Raw genomic sequence first — 16,748 nt, 5'->3', positions numbered from 1 at the left:
GAACGTCCGGTGTGGATAACGATTGCGGTGCGAGAGAAGATGGAGGTGAAGCACAGCCTCCTAACGTACAATCATCCGGCAACTTGCCCAGAGGGGACTCGGTCCAGTCTGAGCCCGACCCTCTTCCCGTACACGGGGGTTTAGGGTCAGGGTCTGTTCTGGATTTCAGCCAAGAGCAAGAACCTCAGCTGTCCGTCAGGGAATGCTGCCCAATGGCACAGTCCCGGCTGCAGGAGTCCGTGCTGAGGGACGCACTGAAGCTCGGGGCAGCCAATGCAGGGACTCCGTGGGGAGGGACCACAGTCTGGGGTCCTTCCCCTACCGCAAACGGAGGGGCTGTCGGGTGGGGAAGCCCCTCAAACATTGAAAGGGCATCACCCCAGGGGGCCAAGTGAGGGGCAACTGTGCTGTGGTTTAAAAAAGTATTAACAGTGCTGAATGTATTGACCAATGACGCAGAATGTAACAGGTCTCCGCACTGCGTTTTTCTTGTTGTATTTTGTTACGGATCAAATTTATTTTTGTAATGAAACAGCAGGAAGCGCAGGTGATGCCCCCAGAGGGAAGGGATCCGTCGCTGAGTCCTGCAGACACTCTGGTCCCAGGCAGCTTGGTGTGAGCAGAGGACTCGTGGGTCTGCCTCGTCCAACCACACACACACTCACCCCACCCCCCCTGCCCCCCGAGGCACTGGTGACTCCCTCAGACTCGTAACCCCCCCCCCCAGCTCAGCAGAAGTGTCATGTGACACCAACACCTTGCATTTATATGGAACCCTTGACATTGAAGGAGCAGAAATCAGTTTGGCACCAGGAGACATTAAGGCAGGTATTGAAGCAGGGGGGAGAGGCTGGGGAGGGGGCGGGGGGTGGGTCGGTGGTGGGGTGTGGGGGGCTGGGGTGTGCGGGGGGTAGAGTGGGGGGATTCCGGGGCTCGGGGTCCAGGCAGCTGAAACGAGGCTGTCAGTGGTGGGGAGATTTAATTCCGAGATGCTGGAGACTGGAAGTGCAGGGGGAGGGGGGAGTGCGGGGGAGGGGGGAGTGCAGGGGGCGGGGGGAGTGCGGGGGAGGGGGGAGTGTGGGGGAGGGGGAGTGCGGGGGGGAGGGGGGAGTGCGGGGGAGGGGGGGAGTGTGGGGGAGGGGGGGGAGTGCGGGGGAGGGGGGGAGTGTGGGGGAGGGGGGAGTGCGGGGGAGGGGGGAGTGCAGGAGGAGGGGGGGAGTGTGGGGGAGGGGGGGACTGCAGGGGTGTGGGGGGAGTGTGGGGGGGAGGGGGGAGTGCAGGGGGAGTGCGGGGGGAGGGGGAGTGTGGGGGGGTGTGTGGGGGTGGCGGGGGGAGGGGGAATACAGGGGGAGTGCGGGGGAGGGGGGAGTGCAGGGGTGTGGGGGAGTGTGGGGGGAGGGGGGAGTGCAGGGGGGAGTGCGGGGGGGAGGGGGAGTGTGGGGGGGTGCAGGGGGAGGGGGGAGTGTGGGGGGGTGTGGGGGGGTGCGGGGGAGGGGGAATACAGGGGGAGTGCGGGGGGAGGGGGGAGTTGTGGGGGGAGGGGGAGTGCAGGGGGAGTGCGGGGGGAGGGGGAGTGTGGGGGGTGCAGGGGGAGGGGGAGTGTGGGGGGGGTGTGGGGGGAGGGGGAGTGTGGGGGGGTGGGGGGGAGGGGGAATACAGGGGGAGGCGGGGGAGGGGGACTGCAGGGGTGTGGGGGGAGTGTGGGGGAGGGGGAGACTGCAGGGGGAGTGTGGGGGGGAGGGGGAGTGTGGGGGGGTGAGGGGGAGGGGGATTACGGGGGGAGTGTGGGGGGGTGTGGGGGGGTGTGGGGGGAGGGGGAGTGTGGGGGGTGCGGGGGAGGGGGAATACGGGGGGAATGTGGGGGGAGGGGGGAGTGCAGGGGGAGTGCAGGGGGGAGTTGTGGGGGGGGGGTGATCTTCTAGGTCCCCTAGAAGATCAGAGTGGTCATCTATGTGTGGGGCCTCAGGAGATGGGGGAGATCTTAAACAGTTTTTTTGCATCAGTATTTACTCAGGAAACTGGCATACTGTATATGGAAGGAAGGGAAACAAGCAGTAGTGTCATGGAACATATAGAGATTAAAGAGGAGGAGGTGCTTGCTGCCTTACAGCGAATAAAGGTAGATAAATCCTCTGGGCCTGATAATATATTTCCTCAGACATTGAGAGAGACGAGTGTAGAAATTGCAGGGGCCCTGGCAGATATATTTAAAATGTCCTTAGCCACGGGTGCGGTGCCGGAGGACTGGAGGGTAGCTCATGTTGTTCCGTTGTTTAAAAAGGGATCTAAAAGTAAACCAGGTAATTACAGGCCAGTGAGCCTGACATCAGTAGTGGGTAAATTATTGGAAGGTGCTCTGAGAGATCGGATATACAAGTATTTGGACAGCAAAGGGCTGATTAAGGATGGTCAGCATGGCTTTGTGCGTGGTAGATCGTGCTTAACGAATCTTGTAGAGTTTTTCGAGGAGGTTACCAGGAAAGTAGATGAAGGAAAGGCTGTGGATGTTGTCTACATGGATTTCAGTAAGGCCTTTGACAAGGTCCCACGTGGGAGGTTAGTTCAGAAGGTTCGGTCACTAGGTATCCATGGAGAGGTTGTAAACTGGATTGGAAATTGGCTGTGTGGGAGAAGACAGAGAGTGGTTGTGGATGATTGTTTCTCAGACTGGAGGCCTGTGACTAGTGGTGTGCCTCAGGGATCTGTGCTGGGGCCATTGTTGTTTGTTGTCTATATCAATGATCTAGATGATAATGTGGTAAATTGGATCAGCAAGTTTGCTGATGACACTAAGATTGGAGGTGTTGTGGACAGCGAGGAAGGTTTTCAAAGCTTGCAGAGGGATCTGGACCAACTGGAGGAATGGGCCAGAAAATGGCAGATGGAATTTAATGCAGACAAGCGTGAGATGTTGCATTTTGGAAGGACAGATCAAGGTAGGACATACACAGTAAATGGTAGGGCACTGAGGAGTGCAGAGGAACAAAGGGATCTAGGAGTTCGGATACATAATTCCCTGAAAGTGGCATCGCAGGCAGACAGGGTTGTAAAGAAGGTTTTTGGCATCCTGGCATTCATAAATCAAAGTATTGAGTACAGGAGTTAGGATGTTATGGTGAGGTTGTTTAAGACATTGGTGAGGCCAAATTTGGAGTATTGTGTGCAGTTCTGGTCACCTAACCATAGGAAGGATATCAGTAAGATTGAAAGGGTGCAGAGGAGATTTACTAGAATGTTGCGGGGTCTTCAGGAGTTGAGTTACAGGGAAAGATTGAACAGGTTAGGACTTTATTCCTTGGAGCGCAGAAGAATGAGGGGAGATTTGATAGAGGTTTACAAAATGATGAGGGGCATAGACAGAGTTAATGCGAGTAGGCTCTTTCCACCTAGATTAGGAGAGATAAGTACGAGAGGACATGGCTTTAGGGTGAAAGGGGAAAGGTTTAGGGGGAACATTAGGGGGAAATTCTTCACTCAGAGAGTGGTGGGAATATGGAACGGGCTGCCATCTGATGTAGTAAATGCGGGCTCACTCTTGAGTTTTAAGAATAACTTGTATAGATACATGGACGGGAGAGGTCTGGAGGGTTATGGACTGGGTGCAGGTAAGTGGGACTAGCGGAATACCGTTTCGGCACAAACTAGAAGGGTCGAATGGCCTGTTTTCTGTGCTGTAGTGTTCTATGGTTCTGTGGGTGCCGGGGGGAGTGCGGCGGTGTGCGGGGCCAGAAGTGGATACAGGGAGAGGGTGGAGTTCAGTCTGTGGAGGGATGAGCATCCTGAGGACCTGGGTCAGAGGGATGGAGCAGGGAGAGGGAGGAATTCAGGGTCAGAGGCACAAGGTGGGGACCAGGGTAACAGTCTGAGGTACAAGATCACTGCCTGACCCTCACAGTCAGGGGTCTCCCTCCCCTGGAACAATGGAAACCCTAATCCGTGGCCACCCCCCGGAAACTCATCTCTCCAAAGATCTCCAATCTTTGACCTCTGGAGGTGTCTCCGTGACCACAGTCCGTGAGGGAGGCTGGGGAAGGGAGGGCTGCGGGGAGCTGCGGGGAGGGTGGGATTAGACTGGTGGGTACCGTGGAGCTGAAGGAGGCTTTCAGCTTCCCGCAGGTGAGTTTTTCAGCTGTTTCTCTGCTGGTTTTCGGCAGATTTTCCTTGATTGTTTATTAGAAAAATTAAAACTTCATGAATCATTTATGAAACCATTCACAGGCTGTCCCAGTGCAAAATAACTGCTCGCTCTCAGGAGGATGTGAGCTCACTGGCTCCTTCCACCCTGCTGAACTTTGTAAATATTAGAGATTATTGTATGATTTGTAAATGTGGTTCACGATCCTGGAGATGTGGATGTGATTAGCTGGGTCCTGTGCCTTTCAGTGTAGCTGCTGGAGACCCGATGTTATAACCGCTGACTTTCATGCTGTGTGTTTGCCACAAACACATTATATCTCTCACTGCAAACACCTCTCTGTCCAGCCCAACACCAGAGTTAAACATGCTGGAAATGCTCAGCAGGCTTGGCAGTATCCATGGAGACCTGTTAAGGTCACGACATTAAACTCAGGACCTTAACATTAGGGCTCATGTAGTTCATCCTCCCTCTCTCCTCAAATCCCCGGAATTATTGTGTCAGAAATAGTCAGACTGCATTTGTCCTGCAGGGTGTACCTGGGCAGTCTTCCCCGCTGTCGGGGCGATGCTGGCGGAACTGGACCGGGACAGCTGGGCTGGAAGAACAGCTCGTTCTGGGGCACAGGGTGTCAGAGCGACCATCCCCACTGAGGGCAGAAGCTGCAACGAGGGGACGTTGTTACAAGATAAGGGATAAAACTGAGGGCTGTGAAGGCTTTAAACAAAGTGAAGTAGGCCCACTTCTGTAAGATCAGGGATTGAGGCCTGTGGGTAACGGGCAGAGAGGAAGATCTGATGCCTGGGACAGATCAGCCATATGAAGTGGTGGGGCAGGACTGAGGGGCCAAATGGCCTACTCCTGCTCCTATTTTCCTCTGTTGATCTGTACCGTGAGGAAGTGTCTGGTCCGGGGTCCTTTTGGTACTTCCTGTGCTCTCAGCTGTTTGACATCATGTGGAGTGAATCAAACTGGCTGAAGACCGGTTTCTGTGGGATCTGAGGACGGAATGGAGGTGGATCACCCACCGAACACTGCCTGCTGAATCTCCACCTTATCTCCAGCACCAGGCAGCCTTCCCTCCTCGGGCTGTCCACTGTCCACCGACCAGACCATACGTCACCTGCTGGTTGGGGCACCACTGTCCACAGCGTGGTGCCCTGGGACTGAGTGCTGATAAATCCCCGGGACCTGATGACCTGCATCCTGCGATTTGAAGCAGGAGGATATGGAGATGCACTGGTTACCTTCTTACAAAATTCCATTGTTTCCAGAAGAGCTTCCACACACTGCAAGTCGGCACGTGTAACCTGACTGTCAGACACGACTGACCAATTACCCTGACATTGGTCTGACTGAAAGCATTGGAATCTTGTGTGAAGTCAGCAGTAAGAGGGCACATGGGAAATAATTATTGGGCAGAGTCAACAAGGCTTTACAAAAGAGAAAGGAGTCTGCTCGGGTTTTGAGGTAGCCAGCAGAAGAGGTCAGGGTAAACCGTGGTTGTGGTGTACACACAGGGGACTGCAGATGCTGAAGGAGCTCAGCGGGTCGGGCAGCATCTGTGGAGGGAAACGGACAGTCGACGTTTCAGGTCGAGACCCTTCATCTGGACTGAACAATAGAGGGGAGAGAGCCGGTATAGAGGGGTGAGAGGAAGTGGTGGAGCGAGAGCTGCCAGGTGATGGCCGGATGGAGGAGGTGAGAGGTGGAAGGTGACAGAGGGCCGCAGATGGTGGGATCTGATAGGGGAGGAGGGTGCAGCCTGGGACCGGGGGGAGAGGTGGGGAGGGCAGGTGGGAACAGTGGTGTGTTTGGACTTGCAGAGACTTCTGACAAAGGTGGAGCATGAGGAGGGAGGTCACTCACTTTGGTCCGAAGAACAGACAAGCAGATATTTCTTCAACAGGTGAGAGATTGGAGGGGGAGGACCTGGTGTCCTTGTACACCAAAGGCAGGCAGGTAGAGCACACACTTAGGAAGGTAAACCACATCTTGCCATGATTGCAGGAGGAGTGGAGGGGGCAGGGGTGTGTCATCGGCATCATTGCGGCTCTGGTGAGACTGCACCAGGAACGTTGTGTACAGGGCTGGTCTCCCTGCCTCTGGATGGATGGACACGTGACAGGGGGAGTGGAGGGAATGATCACTGGATTGACCGTGTGACGGGGGTTTGTCTGACGAGGAGAGATTAGGCCCATGTCTCCAGTGTGGAAGAATGAAACGTGATTTCATTGAAATGTGCAAAGTTCTGACAGAACTAGAGGGTGTGATGGGGATGATTCTTCCCCGGATGGGGAGTCCAGGGGACAGTCTCAGAATAAAGGGTTGGCTGCTCAGGTCAGAGATGTCTTCTCCCAGAGGCTGGTGAACCTTTGGCAATCTCTACCCAAGAGGGTGTGGAGGCGCTGTCACTGAGGACGTTCAGGACAGAGATCGTTAGATTATTGGTTTATTAAGGAGCCCAGGAGAGACGGGGCTACTGCAGGAACGTGGTGCTGAGGTAACAGATCAGCTGTGGTCTCACTGAAAGGGGTAGCAGATGCAGAGGACAGAGTGGCCTCATTCTGCTTCTGTTGCTCGTGTTTTTGTTACCCAACACTTCAGGTGTGGCTCCATGTCGAATCTTTACCAGGCTGGGACCTCGCAATGTGAACAGGGGATAAATATTGACCAGGACTAGGGAGAACTCCCCTCGCCTCCCCCGGCAGGACAACATTTTAACAACCTGTTCCAAGGGTGGAGGCTGGGGAAACAACCCTCCCCCCTACCCAGCCTACCCCAGCCTACCCCAGCCTACCACATCCCTCCCTGTCCACAGTCCTGCTCAGCTTGTTCCGTTCCCCTCCAGCTGCCCCGGTCCACAGCCAGGGAGAACGAGTATGTGAGGGGAGACTTCCCCCCGGAGACCAGCTCTGTGCTCCACACACATCACCGGCCTTAGGTCTGAGGCACATTGACCCAGTGGGATGGGCTTCCCTGGGGTTTGAACTGTTTGCTCCCTCAGCCCTGCCCCACACCCACCAGTACCCCGGGTCCAAACTCCCCACTTACCTTCCATGACTGATTTTCTTTATTCACCCAAGGGATGTGGGCTTCGCAGGCTGAGCCAGCATTTAATTGCCCATCCCGAGTTGCCCGTCAGAAGGTGGTGGTGAGCTGCCTTCTTGTACCGCTGCAGTCCTTGAGGTGTGGGTTGTACCCACAATGCTGTTAAGGAGGGAGTTCCAGGACTTTGACCCAGTGACGGTGAAGGAACGGCGATATATTTCGGGACGGTGTGTGGCTCGGAGGGCAACTCCCGGGGTGTGGTGTTCCCATGCTTCTACTGCCCTTTCCTTCTAGCTGGGAGAGGTGGTTGGGTTTGGAAGGTGCTGTCTGAGGAGCCTTGGTGAGTTTGCTGCACTGCATCCTGTAGATGGTACAAAGTGCAGCGTACCGTGTGTCGGGGGTGGAGGTGGGTGGACTGGGTGTGGATGGGGTGCCCATCGAGCGGGCTGCTGTGTCCTGTGTGTGTTGAGCTGTGAGTGTTGCTGAAGCTGCCCTCATCCAGGCAAGTGGAGAGTGTTCCCTCACACTCCTGACTTGAGCCCTGTAGATGGTGGACAGGATCTGGGGAGGTAGGAGGTGAGCTACTCTTGAAATACACAGGCCATCCCAGAGCTGTTTAAACTCAAAGGGAAGCTGCATTTCAGAATGTGGTTCCAACACAAACCAGCAGTGAGGTGGTAGCACAGTGCTGCCTCACCCTGACCTTGACCAGCATAATCCGGTCACCCAGCCACCTCAGCAGTGAGAGGCGACACACAGGTCACACTGGTAGGACGTCTAAAGGCTGCCTAACGTTTATCAGCCCAGCTGAGTGCGCTCTCCCGTCAAAACTGATGTTGTGATTGTAAACATCCAAGGTGCGGTTGTTGAGAACGTTGGGCGGTGGAGGAGTGTGGGTTTCATCTGGAGCGGTGGGCTGGAACAGTTTTCTTCTCGGAAGGACTGTGTGTTGCCAGGTGTTGGAGTCTGTGTTCTGAGCGCTGTGGGAGCGGCAGTGGCTGGCGGGTTGCCAGGGTTCGTTTCTGAACTTTTGTTGTGAGCTGGGATCGGGGTTATTCTGGTCAGTAACATCGACAGGCTCCCTCCCACTCGAGGACTTGGCCCGGGGGTGACTGGGTGAAGGTTCTCTTGGCAACTCCTTGGACTTTTCGTGCGGCCCGTGGGGACGTCGGACTGGTCTGGCGAAGGACGTTTCGCTGCAGTGCGGGAGGGATGGCGCTGGAGTTTGATCACCCGGACTGCCTGCTTACCTGGAGAAGACCCCCACCTCTCCTTTCTCCGCACTGCTCCTTTACAGGACTAATTACTGGTGTGCCCTGCTGGTTGTGTCGCTGTTTATCACACCAGCCGTGTTTTGTGATTCCTGACGGCGTAGTGCCTTGTCATGGCAGCTGTAAAGGCTCTAAGATGGCGGGGCCTCGGTCCTACGCAGCAGTTGCAGCTCCTGGAGGCATGGCTCCTGCGAAGTCGTCACCTTTCAGTCTGCTGTCTTTGTAAAATGCTGTGTGCAGTTCTGTGCCTCCGTCAGTCGGTCTGGACGGTGGTTTCCAGGCCATGTCCGAGACTGTAGGGGGGGGTGAGGCAAGTGTTGTTGCACTTACCTAGATGTTCGGTACAATTGTGTCTTTTTGCGGGTCTGAGATGGAAAATGATTTAAGGAGCATGTGAAACACGCAATAAAGACAAACTAACTGTAAAAAAAGGGGTGGTACTGATGACAGGTCATTGTTGGAAATTCACAGCTTGAAACATTGACCCTGTGTTTCTCCACTGACGCTGACTGACCTGCTGAGAGTCCCCAGCATCCCGTTCCCGTGCTTCCATTGACTGAGGCTGCCTATGGATGTTGTGTCTGTGGGGGGAGGAGAGGCTCGGGAACTGTGTGGAAGGATTTGCAAGGACAGCCTCAGTCAGGCAGCCTCAGTCAGGCAGCCTCAGTCAGGCAGCCTCAGTCAGGCAGCTGCTTACCGCTTTGATAGAACAGCGAAACACCCCGTTCTTTACCAAGGGAAATCACCAAAAGTTTTCTTTAAAAGTGCCAGTTTGATGGTCAAACGTCGCTCGTCTCTCTGTCTGTGAAACCCCCTCCAGCCCAAAGCTCCCTGAGAGATCTACAATCCCACCAGTCCAGCGCCTCAGTATCTGAATTTAGTTCCACTACTTTTAGTATCCATGCTTCCAGCTATCCAGCCTGAGCTCCAGAATCCACCTCTTTGCCTTCATCGGTCGGGGCACTGAGTACAAGAGTCAGGAAGTCACGGTGCAGTTGTATAAAACTCTGGTCAGGCTGCACTTGGAGTACTGTGTGCAGTTCTGTTCGCCCCATTACAGGAAGGGTGTGGGGGCTTTGGAGAGGGTGCAGGAGAGGTTCACCAGGATGCTGCCTGGATTAGAGGGCACGAGCTATAAGGAGAGGTTGGACAAACTTGGGTTGTTTTCTCTGGAGCGTCGGAGGCTGAGGGGAGACCTGATAGAAGTTTATAAAATTATGAGAGGCATAGATAGAGTAGACAGTCAGAGTCTTTCTCCCAGGGTAGAAATGTCTAACAGTAGAGGGCACGCATTTAAGATGAGAGGGGAAAAGTTCAAAGGAGATGTGTGGGGCAGGTTTTTTACACAGAGCGGTGGGTTCCTGGAACGGGCTGCCTGGGGTGGTGGGGGAGGCAGATACGATAGTGAGATTTAAGAGGCTGCCTTAAGACACGTGAACATGCAGGGAATGGAGAGATGTGGACCGTGTGCAGGCAGAAGAGATTTAGTTTAATTCAGCATCATGTTCGGCACAGACATTGTGGGCCGAAGGGCCTGTTCCTGTGCTGTTCTATGTTCTATGTTCTGCGTTCAACCCCTCCACCTCTCTCTCCTACTTTATGGCCTCTCTTCACCCTCCCTCTTTGATGACGTTTTGGCCTCCAGTGTAGCAGTTAACATAACGCTATTACAGCACCAGTGACCTGGGTTTGATTCTGGCCGCTGTCTGTAAGGAGTTTGCATGTTCTCTCTGTATCTGCATGGGTTTTCTCCCGGTGCTCCAGTTTCCTCCCACATTCCAAAGAAAAAGGGTTAGGAAGTTGTGGGCATGCTGTGTTGGTGTTGGAAGCGTGGCGACACTTGCGGGCTGCCCCCAGAGCACTCAATGCAAAAAGATGCATTTTACTGTGTTGTTTTTGATGTACATGTGACTAATAAAGTAATATCTTACATCGTCATGGTCTCTGCCAGGCATCGAGTCATGTGAAGTGCCTTGGGAGGTTATGTAAATACAGGCTGTGGTTGTTGATGTGTTCCGAGGTCGAGGTGTGAGGTCCAGGGCATGGCTGTTCACCTCCTTTCACCCGGGTGTGAGCTGCAGTGCCACTGAAGCTGCGATCACGAGGGGAACACAGGTCACCGAGTAACACCACACCCCCACCCGTGTGGTCCCGATGAAGCTGTTCCTTGTCTCCTGTGGACGCAGAGGGACTGTGCCGCAGGTGTCCATTTGTGAAAAGCTTACAGCAAGGTCCCACTTCCCGCCGGTGGAACGGCGGTTACTGACTTCTCTCCGGAAAGATTTGGTGCCTCAAGAATCCAGGTGCAAAATCCAGGCGAATGGACAATTAGTCAGCTGATGACAGGGAAGGTTGCAGCAACACCAACTCAGCGAGGGCAGGGCCTCGTGTGTTGGTGCTGGGGGTGAGGCTGAGGATCGGTGACCATGTTCACCAGCAGTGGTGAGTGGGTGATCCATCTCTGCTCCCTCCTGAGGTCCCCACCCTCACAGAACCAGTCTCCAACCCACTCCATCCACTCCACAGGATGTCCACAAACAGCTGAGGTCACTGGCCACAGCAAAGGCTACAGGACCAGACAACACCCTGGCTTTAGAACTGACAGCCGTGTTCCAGAACTAGCTGTGCCTCCAGCCAGGCTGTTTCAGTCCCGGTACAACACCGGCATCCAACTGACTGTGGGGAAATTACCCGGGGATGTCCTGTTTACAGGTCCAGTACCTCAAAATGACCAACCACTCAGCTACTCTCAACATGAGCCGTGAAGGACGGCGCCAGATTTCAAATGGCACACACTCACTGATAACCTGCTCACCAATGCTTTGGCCTGGGTTCCACAAGGAACAGTGAGGTCCGTATCTCACAACCTTGGTCCAAACGGGCCTGAGGAGTGACGTGAGGGGCTGCTCTTGACCAAGTGTGACATCAGGGAGCCCGTCGTGCTGAGGTTTCATCGGCAACAAGGTGAAAGCTCTCCGCTGGCTGCAGTCACACTGTGTACACCACAAGATGCTTGTGATTGTCAATCATCCCAGCTGCAGGAGTTCCTTGGTGTTGTAGATCCGAGAGGGTTCTAACCACCCTTCAATGACATTACCACATGGTCGTCATTGTCCCCGCCACCAGCATCTGGGGGTGTCACTTCTGCCCAGAATCTCAACTGGACCAGCACCATAAATACAGCTATTCCCTTACAGTAATGGAGGCTGGGGACCCTGTGGTGATCGACTCACCTCCTGACACCCCAAGGCCTTTCCATCATCTACAAAAGATGGAAGACTCTCCACTTGTCTGGGTGAGCACAGCTTCAACAACACTCAAACCATCCAGGACAAAGTAGCCCACTGGATTGGCGCTCCCTGCACCACAGTGGCTGCGGTGTGCACCGTCTACAAACGCTGCAGTTACTCCAGTGGCCCCTCCCAAACCCACCACCTGTCCCATCAAATACAGGGGCAGCAGGGGAACACCACCACCTGCAGGTTCCCCTCCAGGTCACACACCATCCTGTCTTGGAAATATCTCACTGTTCCTTCACCGGCACCGGGTCTAACTCCTGGAACCCCCTCTCCAACAGCACCATGGGAGCCCCTTCACCAGAAGGGCTGCAGTGGTGAACAAGGTGGCTCATCCCCACCTCCTCGGGGCAGTTAGGGATGGGCAATAAATGCTGGCCTTGTCTGCGATACCCAGATCCTGAGAATAAATTTCAACATGGCACTGAGGAAGCGAGTTTAATTTTGAACAAGGTGTTGGGTTTGTCTGCCTTCATGAGACCTTGATGCAGTTCTGGAAGCAACTGACAGATCCTAGGGCCAAATTCTAAATCTCAGGTGACAGACTTGTAACGGATTCTCTGATCAATGTCACATCATAGTTTGTGGGATCTTGCTGTTGAATTTCCGAGGTCTATGGATGACCACACTTCAGGGGAGACTCCAGCAGCCACAGTGTGTTTTGGTTGGTCCCAAGACGGTAAGGTGCTGCCCGTGTCCAGAGGGTGTTTGTGTGGAGACAGTGGGGTAGGATCCTGCAAGATGAGCAGTCAAGGGCAGAGTGCAGCCAGGGCCTCCGTGTGTTTCAGCTCCTTGGATCCAACAGCTGATGAATGACTGGACATGGCCACTATTGTTCTGGGTCTGATGCTGTGTTTGGGGCGTTTGGTCACACCATCAATGTTCCTCTCACCTCCCTGCACGTTATGCATCAAATAAAGTGCCTTCTTCATCTGTCTTCACGTACCAGTGGCTCCTTTCTTTGAAGCAGCAGTGGAGTGAAGCATCTGTGCAAGAGGAGAGCAATCAGCAATGGTTATTGAAGCCCTGCCTGCAGTGGGATCCACCTGTGCAGCTACCATTTCACACGGAAGAGGGCCAATAATATTTGAGTAATAAAAGTGGCTGCAAGGTGCCTGCAACACAAGAACGTCACAACTGTGGCCTGCTCGTGGATCAGAACTTGGATCTACAGGGTAGACATTGTGCCTGCCTCTGAAGGGGGCAACATCTTCACCCCTAGTAACTCCATGGGGCATGGAGGGGGTATTTACTGCACTCTGGTGCTCTGAATACTCCACCAGGTGACGTCTGAGGGTGTTTGAAAGTCGGCTGGTGTGGAACCGGAGCCACGTTTTGTGGAGACGGCAGAATCCTTCAACTTCACCAGAAGGATAAAATGAACGAGCGATCTTTCCCAGGCCAACATTCTCAGCACTGAGGTCCCAGTCACACAGAGCTGGCTCCGTTGGACAGGACACATTGTGATCTGATCTCTGCCATGGGAGGAGATTACCGGGTGGGACAGAGGGAAAGATTCGGTGATGTGACCAAAGTCTCCATGAAGAAATGCAACACCCCCACTGACTCCTGGCAAACTGTGGGCTGTGGCCACTCACAGCAGAGAAGAAACATTCAGGATGGTCTGGAGAACGTCCGAAGCACGTGGAGCCCTGTGTAAACGGCGGAAGGAGCACACAGCTCACGTACCACCCACCCTGCGCCAACTGGCTATGGTCCCACATTGGCTGCATCGGTCACCTCAGAACCCATGGACGTGGAGTGGGAGGAGGTCACCCTTGAACCCCAGGGACAGGCTGAGGAGAAGGAGTGGATGGGCTGAGACTACCAGGTCTCCTTCCATAAATGGTGGGTCCAACATCTGCTGGTTCACCTTGACCAACATCTGCTGGTTCACCTTGACCAGCACCAGGTGTTCAAACTAAAACTCTCGGTCTGACAGCTGGATTATTACTTCCCAAATGTCACTGCCAACTCCACCACATCGTCATGTCCCCGTGAAGATGGAGGATTCAGGTCTTCTGGAGAGGAATGTCTGATGAACATTAGGAGCTCCCATTAGCGCCCTGTGTAACGTCACTGATGTAACTGACCCAGAGGATTCTCTGTGTATTGTCCAAGGTTTCTGATCAAACCGCATGCTTCGTGATGTGACAATGGTTCGCACTGGGACACGGCTGGGGCATTACACACCGGCCAGGGTGCAGATACTGCCACTTGTGCATCACAGTGGATTGAGGAAAAGATGTGTGTGGTGGGATGTCTGTGGAGAAGCCCACCGTGTCAAGCTGATGTTAACTAACTTTGCTTCTTTGTAAAGTGAAGCCAGGGCTGTTCATTGAACCCTCAACTCCTCTAAATATGACACGTTTATTATTCCATGAAGACAAGAATTTCTCAGAATAAATTTTTCTGAACCCTGGCAGACACCAGTTGGGAGTGGTGAGTGTTACCAGCCTTGCTGCTGATGCCATGCCAAAGCTGAGGAACTTCATTTGCAGATGACTGCGTAGTTCGTTGTGCAAGGGGGCACTTTCCCACCAAAGGTGACCCCTCCAAATCAAGAACACATTCTCCACAGTAACGCTGCAGCTGTTCCAAACCTTCTGGCAGCTTCCCCAGTGCCTTGTTGTTGAGGTCACCAGTTCAAGACATTCGGACATAGAATCACACGGCACAGAAAGAGGCCAAACAAATACAACGGCAGATGCTGGAATCTGAAGCAAAAACAGAAACGCTGGAAGAACTCAGCCGGTCAGGCAGCATCTGTGGAAAGAGAAACCAGGGCTCCTTCCTCAGAACTCCCTCAGACCCTTCCCCTAGTTCTGAGGAAGGATCGGTGACCCGAAACGTTAACTGGTTTCTCTCCTCATGGATGCTGCTTGACTGGCTGAGTTTGTCCAGATTCCGTTTTTGATACAGAAAGAAGCCATTCAGCTTACTGAGTTGGTGCTGGCTCATTGAGAGAATCTCCAACCAGTCCCACTGCCCGGCTCTTCCCCAGCCCTCTGAAAACCTCTCCTCCATAAGGATGACGGCAACTCATCTTGACAGCTTCTGATAACTGTTGGATCGTCGTACGACTGAGCACTTCCCAGCCAATGTGTATGATCGGTTCAGGAGGTCCAGGCGTTGTCCATAGCAGGTTATTTGCAAAACCAGGAATCCACAAGCTTTGAGAAGAATGAGGTAAGGAGGGAACAGAATTAAAATAAAATGAGGACATTTTTATTCATAATCATAACTTAAATGGGAAGTCTGGAATTAATTCTTGCCTCGAACCGCCCGGGGATTGATTCAGTCCACATCTGGAACCGTGCCTTCGGTTGCATTCAGCTCCAGAATTTCCCCCCCCTAACCCTCCTTTCTCCCGTTGGGAGTGGGGGAGGTGCTTAGCCTGAGCTAACTGGCTCGTTCTCCATTTGTCCTGCATTTCACAGCTCCCACATTCTTCTGTCCGTGTTCCCGCTCTCTCACTGCTCCCACTAACTCGCCAGCTGACCGGATCACCTCGGTCACCCCAGTTACCCATCAGAGGCGTCTCCTCCCTCACCCTCCCTTCTGCCGAACCAGCTTCTTTCGTCTGCCCCCAGTTCTGGAATGTTGACTCTGTGTCTCTTCCCACGGATGCTGCCCATGAACTAATGAAACTTGTAATTAAATGCCCAACTAGACTAATCCCTTCTGCCTACGCAATGTGCACCCCCCTCCATTCCCTGCACGTTCACGTGTCTGTCCAAGAGGCTCGTGAACACCCCTATCATCCAGAGTGGGAATAGGTTGCAGGGCTGTGGGGAAAAGGGCAGTGGGAATGGGACTGCCCTGCAGGTGATGGGCACGGACATGATGGGCTGAATGTCTTCCTTCTGTGCTGTTACTATTTTGTGATTCCAGTTTAGTACAGGAACCATAATTGTGTCAGCTCCTGCTCCACCCACCCCCACTCCCTAACACCATCTCCCCTCCATCTCTCAGTCCTGATGAAGGGTCTCAACCCAAAGCGTTGCCCCCGCAGATGCTGCCTGACCCGCACCCTGTGTGGCTGCAGATTCCAGCAGCTACAGAAACACCATGGGTCTGGTTCACAGCTGGGCTTCAGCAGTCAGGGGGAACGTCAGTGTAAACTTCAGCATCAACATCTTCCTACTTTCTTTATTCAGAAATAATATTTTGGGACTCGGTGAGTTTAGAAAGCAAACCCACTGCGCATGCGCAGCCCGCTGGCTGCCCGATCCCACACTGTGGCACGGAGCGCCCCCCAGCGGCGCCGGAAGCAACGCCCGGAGGCAGAGGCGCTTTTTAGTGAATGGATCCGGCGGGCGGTAGGACCCGCGGCGGGACAAGTCCCTCAGTGCGGTTTCAGTGTTTCCCGCGCTGGTGGAAGTTGGGGGGATCAGGGGAGGGGGGATCAGGGGAGGGGGATCAGGGGAGGAGGGGAGGGGGGATCAGGGGAGGGGGGGAGGGGGGGAGGGGGGGATCAGGGGAGGGGGGGATCAGGGGAGGGGGGGAGGGGGGATCAGGGGAGGGGGGATCAGGGGAGGGGGGGAGGGGGGATCAGGGGAGGGGGGGAGGGGGGATCAGGGGAGGGGGGGAGGGGGGGATCAGGGGAGGGGGGGAGGGGGGGATCAGGGGAGGGGGGGAGGGGGGGATCAGGGGAGGGGGGGAGGGGGGGAGGGGGGGATCAGGGGAGGGGGGAGGGGGGGAGGGGGGGATCGGGGGAGGGGGGGAGGGGGGGATCAGGGGAGGGGGGGAGGGGGGGATCAGGGGAGGGGGGGAGGGGGGGAGGGGGGGATCAGGGGAGGGGGGGAGGGGGGGATCAGGGGAGGGGGGGATCAGGGGAGGGGGGGAGGGGGGGATCAGGGGAGGGGGGGAGGGGGGGAGGGGGGAGGGGGGGATCAGGGGAGGGGGGGAGGGGGGGATCAGGGGAGGGGGGGATCAGGGGAGGGGGGGAGGGGGGGATCAGGGGAGGGGGGAGGGGGGGAGGGGGGATCAGGG

The sequence above is a fragment of the Pristis pectinata genome, chromosome 17 (assembly GCF_009764475.1).
Source record: "Pristis pectinata isolate sPriPec2 chromosome 17, sPriPec2.1.pri, whole genome shotgun sequence".
NCBI lineage: Eukaryota > Metazoa > Chordata > Chondrichthyes > Rhinopristiformes > Pristidae > Pristis > Pristis pectinata.
This window is presented reverse-complemented; position numbering follows the sequence as displayed.